The sequence below is a fragment of the Ranitomeya imitator genome, chromosome 2, assembly GCF_032444005.1.
Source record: "Ranitomeya imitator isolate aRanImi1 chromosome 2, aRanImi1.pri, whole genome shotgun sequence".
NCBI lineage: Eukaryota > Metazoa > Chordata > Amphibia > Anura > Dendrobatidae > Ranitomeya > Ranitomeya imitator.
Window position 1 is genome coordinate 126942946 of NC_091283.1, and position 14484 is coordinate 126957429.

At 41.5% G+C, this 14484-nt stretch overlaps 1 protein-coding gene across 1 annotated transcript in view; it reads left to right on the forward strand.

Moving 5' to 3' along the window:
- The window catches only part of LOC138662079 (vascular endothelial growth factor receptor kdr-like), a 251706-nt gene that overhangs the window by 102664 nt on the left and 134558 nt on the right, over positions 1–14484 (forward strand). The gene's annotated exons all lie outside the window — the stretch shown is intronic.

Here is a 14484-nt window from a genome sequence, read left to right on the forward strand (position 1 = left end):
TCACACTTAAATGTTTCAGATCACCAAATAAATTTAAACATTAGACAAAGCTAACACAAGTAATCACAAAATGCAGTTTTTAACTGAAGGTCTTTATTATTAAGGGAAAAGGAAATCTAAATCTATTTGGCCCTGTGTGAAAAAGTGATTGCCCCCTAAATCTAATAACTGGTTGGGCCACCCTTAGCAGCAACAACGGCAATTAAGCGTTTGTCATAACTGGCATTGAGTCTTTTACAACGCTCTGGAGGAAGTTTGGTTCACTCATCTTTGCAGAGTTCTTGTAATTCAGCCACATTGGAGGGGTCGCCTTTTTAAGGTCAGGCCACAGCATCTCAATCAGATTAAGGGCAGAACTTTGACTCCAAAGTCTTAATTTTGTTTTTATTAAGCCATTCAGAGGTGGATTTGCTGGTGTTTTTTTTGGATCATTGTCCTGCTGCATAACCCAAGTGTGCTTCAGCATGAGGTTACGAACAGATGACTGGACATTCTCCTTCAGGATTTTTTGGTAGACAGAAAAATTTCTTGTTCCAATTACCACAGTGAGTCTTCCAGGTCCTGAAGCAGTAAAACAGCTCTAGACCATCACACTACTACCACTATATTTTACTAAAACCAAAACAATCTAATATGGCTAGCCTCCATTAGATAAGAAGCGATTCTAACTCAGAAAAATAAAACAATGAGTCATTCTATTAAATATCAATATATAAAAACAATTAAAAAGACAGGACAAAAAGCCTCCAAAAGGAGAGGGGAAGGATATACAGCAATTTACTATATTGGTCAAAAGACAGGAAAGGGGGAAGGTAGGGCTAGCCAATGTGGATCTGGAATAATATCAGAAAATAAAAATGTGGATTGTAATGGCAGCGGAACCCTAGCAAGTCAAAATAATATACTATATAGTGCTTTGCACTGAAGTTGCAATAAACTGCTGAGAGACTGCTACTGTAAATATTTGATACAATAGAAAAACAGAACTTATTATTTGGTACAGAAAACTTTGCAATTACAGAGGTCAGACGTTTCCTGTAGTTTCCTGTAGTTTTTGACCAAGTTTGCACGCACAGTGCAGCAGGGACTTTGACCCCTCCTCCATACAGATCTTCTCCAGATCTTTCAGGTTTTGGGGCTGTCGCTGGGCAACATTGAGTTTCAGCTCCCTCCAAAGATTTTCTATTAAGTTCAGTACTGGAGACTGACCAGGCCACTCCAGGACCTAGAAATGCTTCTTATGGAGCCACTCCTTAGTTGCCCTGGCTGTGTGTTTCGGGTCATTGGAAGACCCAGACATGACTGATTTGTAGATTCTGACTCTCACAGGTGGTGTACCAACAATAAAATATACAGACCTCTCCATTCTTTGTAGGTGGGAAACCTTACAAATTCGTCAGTGTATGAAATACTTATTTTACCCACTGTATGTAAGTAATAAATACATTGGTCCAAAGTAAGTACTGAATGGAGCTTAAATGTAAAAGTTACACATAGAGAAAAAAGAAAATAGATCAACCTTAATTGCAGAGGATCATAATGGCAAGTACCAAAACAACAGTTACATGTTGTAAGTGTTGGTCATGGTACATGTTGGTTGTGTGTCTCCGCACCCCTAGATGTTGTCCTTGGTGGGATTTGAACCCAGGACAACAGTGCTGCAAAGAAACAGTGCTAACCACTGAGCCACCAAGTGGCCCAAAGTCAATGTACAGTACATATTATCATTTCAGCAGCATGAAGCACATGATAACAGATGTGATCAGAAGAACAAGGGAGTATGATGTTAAGCACACTAGACTTTTAAAGGAGATGTTCCCTGTCCAAAAAACTTCATCCCCAGGTTATAAAAAAGCAAACTGCTTTAGTCACCATCTCCGTGTTCAGTGCTATTCCTAGTTCTGCTATTGGCTGTGGCACTAATGTCACGTCGGCAACATCACAGTCAATTAATGAGCTCAGTGGCTCTACCCTTATAGACGGAGTGCCCAGCTCAGAGCTACTGATGACATGACGTCAGTGCCGCAGCCAATATCAGATACAGCACAGCTGCGGCTGAGACTAAGCACTGGACCCGGGATGAGGAATAAAGTGCAGTTTGGTCCAGGGACCTAGATTTTAAGAAAAGGGACAACACCTTTTAAGTAAAAGGAAAAGTGTGTTAGTCAATACACTAAAGTTATTATTTCAGGCTGTCATACTTATATGTACTAAGCCAATGTCCTGGATATAACTGGCAGTATCGCCTGGTGATGATTTATAGCACACTAGATGTATGATGTAAGGGTATGGTAGTACTGCACGTCACTTAGTTTGTCCTAAGGTGATATATTTTACAACACGTACGTGAAAATAGGGTTATTCATAATACTCAATGGCTTCACCAGATGCCTTGATAGCAGACTTATTCTACCCCAGAGGATATGTGATGCATTGTACAGGAGGCAGCCACAAGGTTAGCGTTTGTTGAGCTTTTGCCTTCTCTCCATAGACTGTATTTTGACAGAATTTCCAAACCATAATTCTTCTCGATGTGACATTCTCTTGAAGTTGTGTTTCTGTTTCAAATTGCTTAATTACAGTTTGGGCATGTTTCTTGGAGGCTGCTATGCAAAGTCTGTTGAAATTGGCAAGCCACCCTGAGAAGAATTTCGTGCTGAGTGATTACAAATTTTGTGAACTGTTGCGTTGTTAGAAGTGATAAAATACTTAGAAAGATGAATGCATCCTCGGAATCACAGTAATGACTCCTTCCACTGCTTTCTACTTACTCACGTGCATTTGCATCTTGATATACTGTGGCTGTATGCAACACAAGAAGAGTTACCGAAGGAGCTGCCAAAGTGTTGGCCAATAATATGAGCACTTTGCCGTGTGATTCCGTGCATCATAAACAAGCATTAGATGCTTGTTAGGGACCATTTTAATTTTCCTTACAGTCTTTTTTTGGTCTGTGGCAGGTTTGTCAACCGTCCAGAAATTCCTGGATAGTCTGTAAAATTAAGCACTTCTCTGCCTTGTCCATAAAAAAGTAAAATAAAAGGCGTCTGTGAGTTTTTGGAAGCTGAAGAAACTTATACGGATTATTTTGACTGTAAATATCAACATTTTACAGTTTACAGTGATTGCAGCCGATGTCTTCATATCAGAATTGTAGACATGGAGAATATACAGCTCTGGCAAAAATTAAGAGACCACTGCAAAATGTTCAGTTTGTGTGATTTTTCTCTTTATAGGTATATTGTTGAGTAAATTGTAAATTGTTCTTTTATTCTATAAACTTCTGACATCATGTCTCAGAATTTCCAAGCAATAAATTTTGCATTTTTTTTTCTGACAAAGAAAAATGGTCAAAACAAAAAAAAAAACAGTGCTTTCAGACCTCAAATAATGCAAAGAAAACAAGTTCATAATCATTTAGAAACAACAATGCTAATGTTTTAACTCAGGAAGAGGTCAGAAATCAATATTTTGTGGAATAACCATGATTTTTAATCACCGTTTTCATGCGTCTTGGCATGCTTTCCACCAGTCTTTCACACTGCTTCTGGCACAAAAATGTAAGCAGTTCTTCTTTGTTTGATGGCTTGTGACTATCCATCATCCTCTTGATTACATTCCAGAGGTTTTCAATGGGGTCCAGGTCTGGATATTGGGCTGCCCATGACAGGGTTTTGATGTGGTGCTCTCTTAATTTTTGCCACAGCTGTATAATCAGAATAATTTATTATGGTTTTCCAGTGTGTCCATAAAATAAACATATTGTCTCTTCGTGATTTTTTAATAAGCTGTTCATCAAAAATAAAAAGTCTAGTTGGCATCCCTGGTCTGTGGAAGGAAACCATAATGTGAATTGTAAGAATCCTCAAATTCCAGTCCAACGCATTTCCCATAGCGTAGTAATCCAAAGTAGCCTTGAAAACTTATAATTAGCATTTATGTGTAATTAGTTTTCATATTTTCTTTGTTCCTGCTGATAGTTACAGCCATGGTCTGTATTCCCTACAAATTAGCTTCCTCCTAAGATTTATCCTAATTGCAATACTACTTCTTGAAAGGAAATGATAGAGTCGTGTGGAGACATTCAGTCGGCTTCCTGTGTATAAAGGAAGTCCATGCAGGGAAGTATTCAATGACGGTAAATATAGAAAGTCCAAAATTAAGCTGACAGTCTGTACCTGTACAAATATCACAGGGGAATAGTTTTATTAGCGGCTAGAGAAGAATCATCTTAATTCATGGTTATATGTTAAAGAAGATTGCCACAAAATTGTGAAATATAACTGAACAAAATGAACTGGAGTATAAGTTAGTAGAAAGGCAAAATAGGAGCATGTTCACACTGGTCATCAAACAGACAAAACGTAAGACAGAAACAAAATGAGCTTATACCCTGCTGTAAAAAAATAAATAAAAGCAATAGTGCATTCAAACAACACAGCGTTCCTAGTAAACACAGCTCTTGACCAAAAAAGCATAAAAGCCAATCCCACCAGTGTCAAGATGAACCCAAATTCGGAATGGTCCTAACCTCTAGTATTAAAACCTTAACATGTGTCAAAGTGACGTCAATGTGAATAAGGGTCGAGCAGGACCAGGTCCTGAACATTAGCACCCAGGAAGATAGGAAGCTACAGTGGGGATAAAAAGTATTTGGTCAGTCACCAATTGTGCAAGTTCTCCCACTTAAAAAGCTGAAAGAGGCCAGTAATTAACATCATAGGTAGACAACAACTATGAGAGTCAAAATGAGGATGAAATCCAGAACATCACCTTGTCTGATTTTGCAAGATTTATTTTGCAATCTATGGTGGAAAATAAGTGGTCATTAACAAAAGTTTATCTCAATATTTTGTTATATATCATTTGTTGGCAATGACTGAGGTCAAACATTTTCTGTAAGTCTTCACAAGATTGGCACACACTGTTGATGATATGTTCTTTTAATGCAACTCAGCATTCTGTCTCCTCCAAACACGACAAGTTTTGTTCCTACCAAACAGTTCTACTTTGGTTTCATCAGACCATATGATTTTCTCCCAGTACACTTCTGGATAATCCAAATGCTCTCTAGCAAACTTCAGACATGTACTGGCTTAAGCAGGGGGACACGTCTGGCACTGTAGGATCTGAGTCTCTGGCAGCATAGTGTATTACTGATGGTAGCCTTTGTTACGGTGGTCCCAGCTCTTTGTAGGTCATTCACTACGTCCCCCGTGTGGTTCTGGGATTTTTGCTCACTGTTCTTGTGATCATTTTGACCCCACGGGGTGAGATCTTGCATGGAGCCCCAGATCGAGGGAGATTTTCAGTGGTCTTGTATGTCTCCCATTTTCTTATTATTGCTCCCACATTTGATTACATCACACCAAGCTGTTTGCTTATTGCAGATTCAGTCTTCCCAGCCTGGTGCAGGGCTACAATTTTGTTTCTGGTGTCCTTTAACAGCTCTTTGGTCTACTCTTCACCATAGTGGAGTTTGGAGTGTGACTGTTTGAGGTTGTGGACAGGTGTCTTTTATACTGATAAGAAGTTCAAACAGGTGCCATTACTACAGGTAATGAGTGGAGGACAGAGGAGCCTCTTAAAGAAGAAGTTACAGGTCTGTGAGAGCCAGAAATCTTCCATGTTTTAGGTGACCAAATACTTATTTTTCACTATAATTTGCAAAATAAATCTATAAAAATCAGACAAGGTGATTTTCTGGATTTATTTTCTCATTTTGACTCTCATAGTTGTGGTTTACCTATGATGTCAATTACAGGCCTCTCTCATCTTTTTAAGTGGGAGAACTTGCACAATTGGTGGCTGACGAAATACTTTTTCCCCACTGTATATAAACGTAATGTGCAACTCAAAGAACGGGAGTACAGAATGTTATTTGTATCCACTATTGCTTTTATTTAATCATTTAACATTGTGAAATAACTGGAGGCTGTCAGAGTTGGATGAGAGCTGTAATTTTGCAAACTCGGGGTGAGGGCATGAGTCATAGACCACTGGTTTATATTATGTTGTTATTTTATACATAAACTATATAATAATATATATTATATCTTATATCATGGGTTATATATCACGTGGTTTATATCATGTATACAAGACTAATGTATATAGTAGTACTGTAGATATTTTGCCTTCTGACTTCTTAATATTTGTTTTAATGGGTAAATGTAAGAAGCAGCAGCCAGATCATTATGGGACCACACAAAACAAGAAGGTATAAATGCAGTTGAAGGCATATTTTAATGCCTTAAAAGTCTGAAAAGTGGGACCTGCACCAATCTCATGTATGAGTGCTCCCATAGGCCCCATCTTGTGGGAGTGTGAATAGAGAGGTGGTCATGTATTGTTGACTTTAACCATAAGTTTCATAAAATGAAATGTTCGACCACCTCTCTGTTCATAACAGCCCTGAGACAGGGGTTGGGGACACCCTTTCTTTAGATACAGGGATCCTGTGCAGAGGTGTATCTAGAGTCTAGGGTTTCTGACACCCGGGGCAAGAGTTCAGTTTGGCGCCCCCCTAGGACATATGCGATTTGCACACTTAGTCATGTACCCACAAGCTCCTCTCGCTAATGCTCTCAATGTTCAGCGAAAAACAGAGAAGCAGTAAGAGAAGCTTGTTGTCACAGGACCATAAGTATGAAAATCGCATATGAGTGAAGTGTCCATGTGATGACTACTGGAACCTGCAGAGCTGAATCCTGACATCGCAGCTTCTGAATTCTCACAACTAACGCACTGCACACTTTTATGATTCTCCCTTGCCGGTGGACAGTCATGTCAGCACAAGCATGTGATTTGTATACTTCTGACCACATTCCGACTAGACGTGCCCGGCCTCACTCAGTTCATTTTCATTAAGTGAGGCCACACATGTCTAGTCAGCATGTGACCGCATGTATGTAAATCGCCAGCATGAGAGAATCCTGACAGCATGCGGGGCGCACTGTGAGAACTCAGAAGTCTGCAGTCACAAAGAATGACTACAGACTCATCACAAACCTGCACATCCCCTTTAATGCTCCTAACATAAATAAAAACATGAGAGTTAGTATCACAAATAACATTTTCATCCAGGTACCTTAAAGATGATGTCGTCTCTGGAGCCGTTCTCCTTCTTTTCTTCATCTTGTCCAGACCCCATGATGAGTTTTCTCATCCACAGCCGTCTCTGCAGACTTCCATCTTCTCCGCTCTGTTGCAGAAAATCTCTACATGATGCCCTTAAAGACACAAGTGTCATTATAATGCTCCTGAATAAAAAATTGCCCCTCACTATTATTGTCTACACAAAATATGACCCCAACACTGTCCTACTTATGGTACATGCTCTTAACACTAACCTCTCCTTTCCATACTGGCCCCCTCTTCACACTGTCCCCTCACACTGTGTCCCCCCCATAGAGCCCAGTATTTATACTGTACTCTCTCATCACACTCCCCCCTTGGTATACTGTCCCCTCCTGGCTGTGCCCTTACACTGTCCCTCCATGCTAAGACCCACTGCTCAGTTTCTATCTTGTTCCCACTCACTTTTCTCCCCCCATACTGTTTCCTCATACTATTCCCCTCCCTCCTCATACTGTCTCCTCTCATATCCCTTCTGTTCACCATACTATCTCCTCATATATTTACCCCCTCACTTCCTATACTGCCTGATCACCTGACTCCCCATACTGTGTTTGCACACATCCCATCACCCTCATACATGTTTCCTCATACATGCCCTCAGTCCCCTGTACTGTTTCCTCATATATTCCCCATCTCCCCCTTTGCTCTTCATTTTGTGTCCTCAAATCTCCCTCACACATTAAATCCCCCATCTCCACTCCAAATCTCCCCACACACATTAAATCCCCCATCCCCACTCCAATTCTCCCCACACAATAAATCCCCCCATTCCCCACACAGCCCCTCATCACTCCCATCTGCTCATCCCCCCACAGCCCCTCGTCAACCTCATCACCCCCACACAGCCCCTCATCATCCCCCCATTCCCCACACAGGCCCTCATCATCACCCACACAGCCTCTTATACCCCCATTCCCCACACAGCCTGCCATCCCCCCATACAGCCCCTCATCACCCCCTTCTTCCCCAAAGCCCCTCATCATCACCCCTTCTCCGACACAACCCCACATCATCCCCCTTCTCCCCACACAGCCTCTCATCATCCCCCATTCCCCACACAGCCTCTTATCATCCACTACATAGCCCCTCATCATCATCCCCCCATTCTCCACACAGCCTCTTATCATCCACTATACAGCCCCTCATCATCATCCCCCCATTCCCCACACAGCCTCTTATCATCCACTACACAGCCCCTCATCATACCCCCATTCCCCACACAGCACCTCATTATTCCCCCATTCCCCACACAGCCCCTCATCACCCCCATCTGCTCATCCCCCCACAGCCCTTTGTCAACCTCATCACCCCCACACAGCCCCTCATCATCCCCCATTCCCCACACAGGCCCTCATCATCACCCACACAGCCTCTTATCCCCCCATTCCCCACACAGCCTGCCATCACCCCCATACAGCCCCTCATCACCCCCCTTCTCCCCCAAAGCCCCTCATCATCACCCCTTCTCCCACACAACCCCTCATCATCCCCCCTTCTCCCCATACAGCCTCTCATCATCCCCCCATTCCCCATACAGCCTCTTATCATCCACTACACAGCCCCTCATCATCATCCCCCCATTCCCCACACAGCCTCTTATCATCCACTACACAGCTCCTAATCATCCCCCCATTCCCCACACAGCACCTCATTATCCCTCCATTCCCCACACAGCCTCTCATCATCCACTACACAGCCCCTTATCATCATCCCCCCATTCCCGACACACCTCGGTAATCTCACACGGCTCCATGCTGCAGACCTCAGTCCTCTCCTCACACGGCTCCATGGTGCAGGTGAAACCCCTCATTTCCCACTTATTTTCTCCAGCAGCCTCAGCAGCTTCCTGCTGTCGTGTCTTCACTGGATTGAAGGAGGCCCCGCCCCTTCCAGTGACATCATTACCTCCCGAAATGACCTCTGTTGTAGGCACTGCAGTCAGATCTTCAATTGTACTCGTGACTGTAAGATACGAGTACAATTGAATACTGGGAGCCGGCGCACTGCAGCTTCTCTGTGCCAGCTGTCAGCTTTACAGTCGGCACAGAGAACAGCTGATTCCCAGTCCGTGGGGTGGCAGAATGCAGCTGCCAGGGGAGACACTGCGGACAGCCGCATTAGGTGGCCCGACTGCACCCCCCTGCCAGCTGCGCCCGGGGCACATGCCCCAGCTGCCCCCCCTAGATATGCCACTGATCCTGTGAAAATGCCAGAATTGTCTGAGATCTTTCAAATTGTATTGGCCAATTGTCAATTTATTCATATACTGTATTTTCAGGATGAATAATAAAGCACCAAGTGGAGTTCTAAGTAAGGCTGCTGAAGAATTGTTATGTCATAGAGAGTACAAATATCTACTAAAAAAGACATATCAGGAGAGCTGACAGCACTTCTTTAAGGCCTCAACATGCAGATATTCCGTTGTGTCCTTTGTAATTGAGAAATACCAAATAGATTAAAAAAATTAGTTTAATTCTTCAAAAGATGAATTTGGCAAACAAATTGGTTAATGAGGCTTCTAGGACTTCATGGAATATTTTTGGCTACCAACATTGAGTATAGATTAAACACAAGGGTTTCCAAAAAGGATGTTGCAATAGTAAATACAAGGTCAGAACTCTATCGATATATTCAACACCTAGGGCCCCAGCCCAATATATTAAATTAATGAGAGGGACAAAAGAGTATATTAAACCATATAAAACATTCTTTTTTTATTAATAGAATTAAAAATTGTTTGAACAAAGTAGCACTACCAAGAATGCAGGACAAAGTATGGGGCAGTAAAATGGAGGTATAGCCAAAAGAAAATGCCAAATAATTGCACATAGAATAAAGATAATTACCTGTGCTACATATTGTTAATGCATTGTATGGCAAGTTAACTATGGGTTAATGCTTGTGCAAGTATAAAGCAATAGCTGCAGGAAGGACACAGATGTGCCAATGCAATGAATTAAATAGGGTATGTGTTAGGGCTCGAGTTCCCGCCTCTGCACAGGGAGAATCTTGAACCATCTCCGCTGCAGTCTCCCATTCTTCTCCAGCCGCAGTGGAGCCTGCTCAGTGGAGACGTCAGTCCCAGCGCCTGGCTCAGCCTGATACGGTGCGGATGGTTACTGCTGCCTTTCTAGGCTCAGCCATTGTAGCCAGTACTGGTCAGCGGCGAGCAGAGTCTTTGGGACTAAGTCCTGCTTTTCCCCTTCTGAGCATGCCCAGGGTAAGTCCTCTCATTGGAGGTCGGGGGTCACATGCTCAGGTACTACAGCAACTCCCATTGGTCCTCTAGGAAGGTCCTGAAGTGGCTCAGGTACTGTAGCAGCTCCCATTGGTCCTCTAGGAATGTCCTGTAGTTGCTGCAACTATTAAAGGTTTGCATGGCCGCATGGACATGTGCTAGTATCAACTAAGTTACGTGTTCTGCGCCAGTGTGGTCATATGTATGTGGTTTCAGGGTTCGGCTGAAATAAGCCCCTAGAATACCGGCACCTCCGGTGAGGAGTTTTGTGTGAGTGGATTCAGGGCCCGGCTGAAATAAGCCCCTAGAATACCGGCACCTCCGGTGATGAGTTTTGCGTGTGCTATTCTGACTGCATGACCACTGTTCGCTCTATTTGGTAGCTGTGTTCCTCTGTGAGATTAACAGGGCACAGCGTTCTCTTGTCTTAAGCGACTCTGAAGTAACAGAGTTCACTTATACCGCCATCTAGTACCGTCAGTTACTAGCAGAGGGTTTTACTCCTGCACGGTGGACCCCGGGTTGCGAACGCACCTATAACTCTATAAATATAGTACAGACCAAATGTTTGGCCACACCTTCTCATTTAAAGATTGTTCTGTATTTTCATGACTATGAAAATTGTACATTCACACTGGAGGCATCAAAACTATGAATTAACACATGTGGAATTATATACTTAACAAAAAAGTGTGAAACAACTGAAATTATGTCTTATATTCTAGGTTCTTCAAAGTAGCCACCTTTTGCTTTGATGACTGCTTTGCAAACTCTTGGCATTCTCTTGATGAGCTTCAAGAGGTAGTCACATGGAATGGTTTTCACTTCACAGGTGTGCCATGTCAGGTTTAATAAGTGGGATTCCTTGCCTTATAAATGGGGTTGGGACCATCAGTTGTGTTGTGCAGAAGTCTGGTGGATACGCAGCTGTTAGTCCTACTGAATAGAATGTTAGAATCTGTATTATGGCAAGAAAAAAGCAGCTAAGTAAAGAAAAACGAGTGGCCATCAATACTTTAAGAATGTGTTTATTCATAGTTTTGATGCCTTCAGTGTGAATGTACAATTTTCATAGTCATGAAAATACAGAAAAATCTTTCAATGAGAAGGTGTGTCCAAACTTTTAGTCTGCACTGTATACATTTGGTGCGTTCCGCCAAACCCTAACAGTATGTTTAACAATTCAAGGTCTCCATAGCCGCATGTGACATACTCAATTGAGATAGAGAGTAAGGGTATATATACATAAAAGAGTTTTAAAGTGTCTATTGTGTAAAGAGAAAAGTGCTGTGCAGTACAAAGGCAAATACCTGCATGATTAGATGAGTGTAGACCCTGACCTGCCGCCCTTACGCGCGTTTCGCCGTATCTTCGTCAGGAGACTAGACCTCTCCTGACAAAGATACGGCCAAATGCGCGTAGGGGTGGCAGGTCGGGGTCTACACTCATCTAATCATGTAGGTATTTGCCTTTGTACTGCACAGCACTTTTCTCTTTGCACAGTAGGCACTTTAAAACTCTTTAATGTATGTATACCCTTACTCTCCATCTCCATTAAGTATGCCAAATGCGGCTAAGGAGACCTTGAATTGTTAAACATACCCTATTTAATTCATTGCACTAGCGCATCTGTGTCCTTCCTGCAGCTATTGTTTTATACTTGCACAAGCATTAACCCTTAGTTAACTTACCATACTATGCATTAACAATATGTAGCACAGGTATTTATCTTTATTCTATGTGCAATTATTTGGCATTTTCTTCCGGCTATACCTCCATTTACTGCCCCATACTTTGTCCTGCATTCTTGGTAGTGCTACTTTGTTCAAACAATTTTTTATTCTATTAATAAAAGAATGTTTTATATGGTTTAATATACTCTTTTGTCCCTCTCATTAATTTAATATATTGGACTGGGGCCCTAGGCGTTGAATTGAGTATAGATTTGTAGGTTATATGGTCAGAAAAGGACAAATCAGATAAGGACCTGTCAGCAATATCATCATTAATCATTGGGCAAATATCGAGCGCTGTGGTTCTGCTGACATTTTCGCAAAACAATTCTTTGTTTTTACAAAAATTTGTCCAATGAAACGTTCTCCACCGATATTTATCAGATCATCACTAAGCGTAAAACTTAGTTATCAGTCTGGGACAGTCTACAATTACTGGCTATGAATTTACCTCAAACCCCAGAGACAATGTGATATATGTTTTAGTTGGCTGAAGTTGAGTCATGAAAGTACGGCATACTCCATATAATTAAATGATTCAGATGAGAGAGGCCGATTGTGACGACAAGCAATGAGTGACATCTCTAATGGGAATAGTCTTGTGGTTTAGATGCTTTCATGAACATAATGATAACTACCTTCCCCATCTTTCAGTACTATGCAAAAGTAACTATGCTGATTGACATGACCAGGGTAAAGGAAATATGGAACCAATTAATGTTGGATTCAGGAAGAGCTTCGATATGTGAGTGAAGGATCTGTAGTTCGGAGCATTGTCCACATTCAAAAATAGCACCTATGTTATATCTTAAAAAGTCATTATAGTGGAGTGTTCGAAAACAGAAATTGTTCTCTCAAGTCTCTGAACGTTTGCCATCCAACTAATTGAAAAAACATGGCTTGTACTGGGCATTATGTGAAATAAGGGACGCTGGGCAAAATTAGGAAAACTGTCTAAAGTGTAACTGCACACAACATATTTTCTAGTGGATTCCGACTGGAACCCGCTTGAAAAAGCAAAAAAAAAAAAAAAAAGCAAAATGCCAAAAACCTTGAGGGTATGTCAAAACAACAGTTTTCATTTCTCAAAAGCAGAATGCAAACTGAAAGCGCCACTGTGATTACTTACCATGAGCAACAAAGACGGTTTTATGGTGTGAAAAAGGTGGAGATTCACTTAAAAAGAGACTTGGTAGCCTTAACAGAATGATTTAAAGTCATATACTATGAAAACTCTTAAAACATTCGAGCCTGCGTGTACATCTGTCTTAGGAGGCTCGATTGCAGATTCAATCCTTTTTACCAAGAAAATTAAATAAATAACACAGCAGATCACAATGTTTTTTTTATCTAGTAGAATGGAACGCACAGTAAAATCGTATAAACCCTATTAACAGAAAACAGGAAGCGTCTGATGCCGATGGTGCCGATTACATCAACTGTCTATAACGTACATGTATTCCATTCTTATGTTCCTAATGCAGAACTGAAAAATTTAATTATTAATATTAGTGTGAACAGGCTTAATACATTAGTGTGCGCTTCTGTATATGGAAGAGCCGGCTCAGATACGTAGCTGCTAGCAGAGCAATCGGCCAAACCATCATTCAGCCATCAACCATCCAAAGTGTGTATGGAGCTTAACTCTTCAGACCTGAGTGTGTCTTCTCCTGCTTTCTTTGAAATGTAGCAAACTATTTAGATATCTTACAAAAACAATACAAAAAAACACTGAGAAAATAGTAATTCTGGTTTTCTTTTCTTATCAATTTTTTTTACCCAGATGCATGTGTCTGGGACCTTATTTTTCCAACAAACCTCTATGTTACACTGTACATAGCGTCCTGATGAATTAATTATGAATCTATCAGTTTATAAGCCTTAGCATTCAGCTAATGAGTTCAGGAGTAGAAACTTAAGAGTTACAATCTCTACCATCAGAATGAGTGCACTGACATATTCAAAAGAGTGTGAATCAAGTGTATAAGCTATCTCCAAACCAATGGAAAACATCTAATCGTTGGGACCCGCACCAGTCCCAAGAATGAGTCTCTGACTTTCCTCAGAACCCCAAATGAATGGAACGGAGTTTGACCATGTGGACTTCTTCTCTATTAATTGCCTATCAGACTGTCATAGATAGCAGAGTACAGCGCTCTGCTATCTCCAGCAGTCTCAATGAGAGGAGCAGAGGTATACATTCTCGACACCTGCTCCATTCATGCAGCGGTCTGCATAGGTCCTTTCTCAGGATTGTTGGTTAAGTCCTCCAATGATGGGAGTTAGGTTACAGTTTATCAACTTTCTAAAAAACTTTCAACTCATAGAGACTGTAGGGGAAACAAATATATACTGAGAAAAAAGTGACTGGAA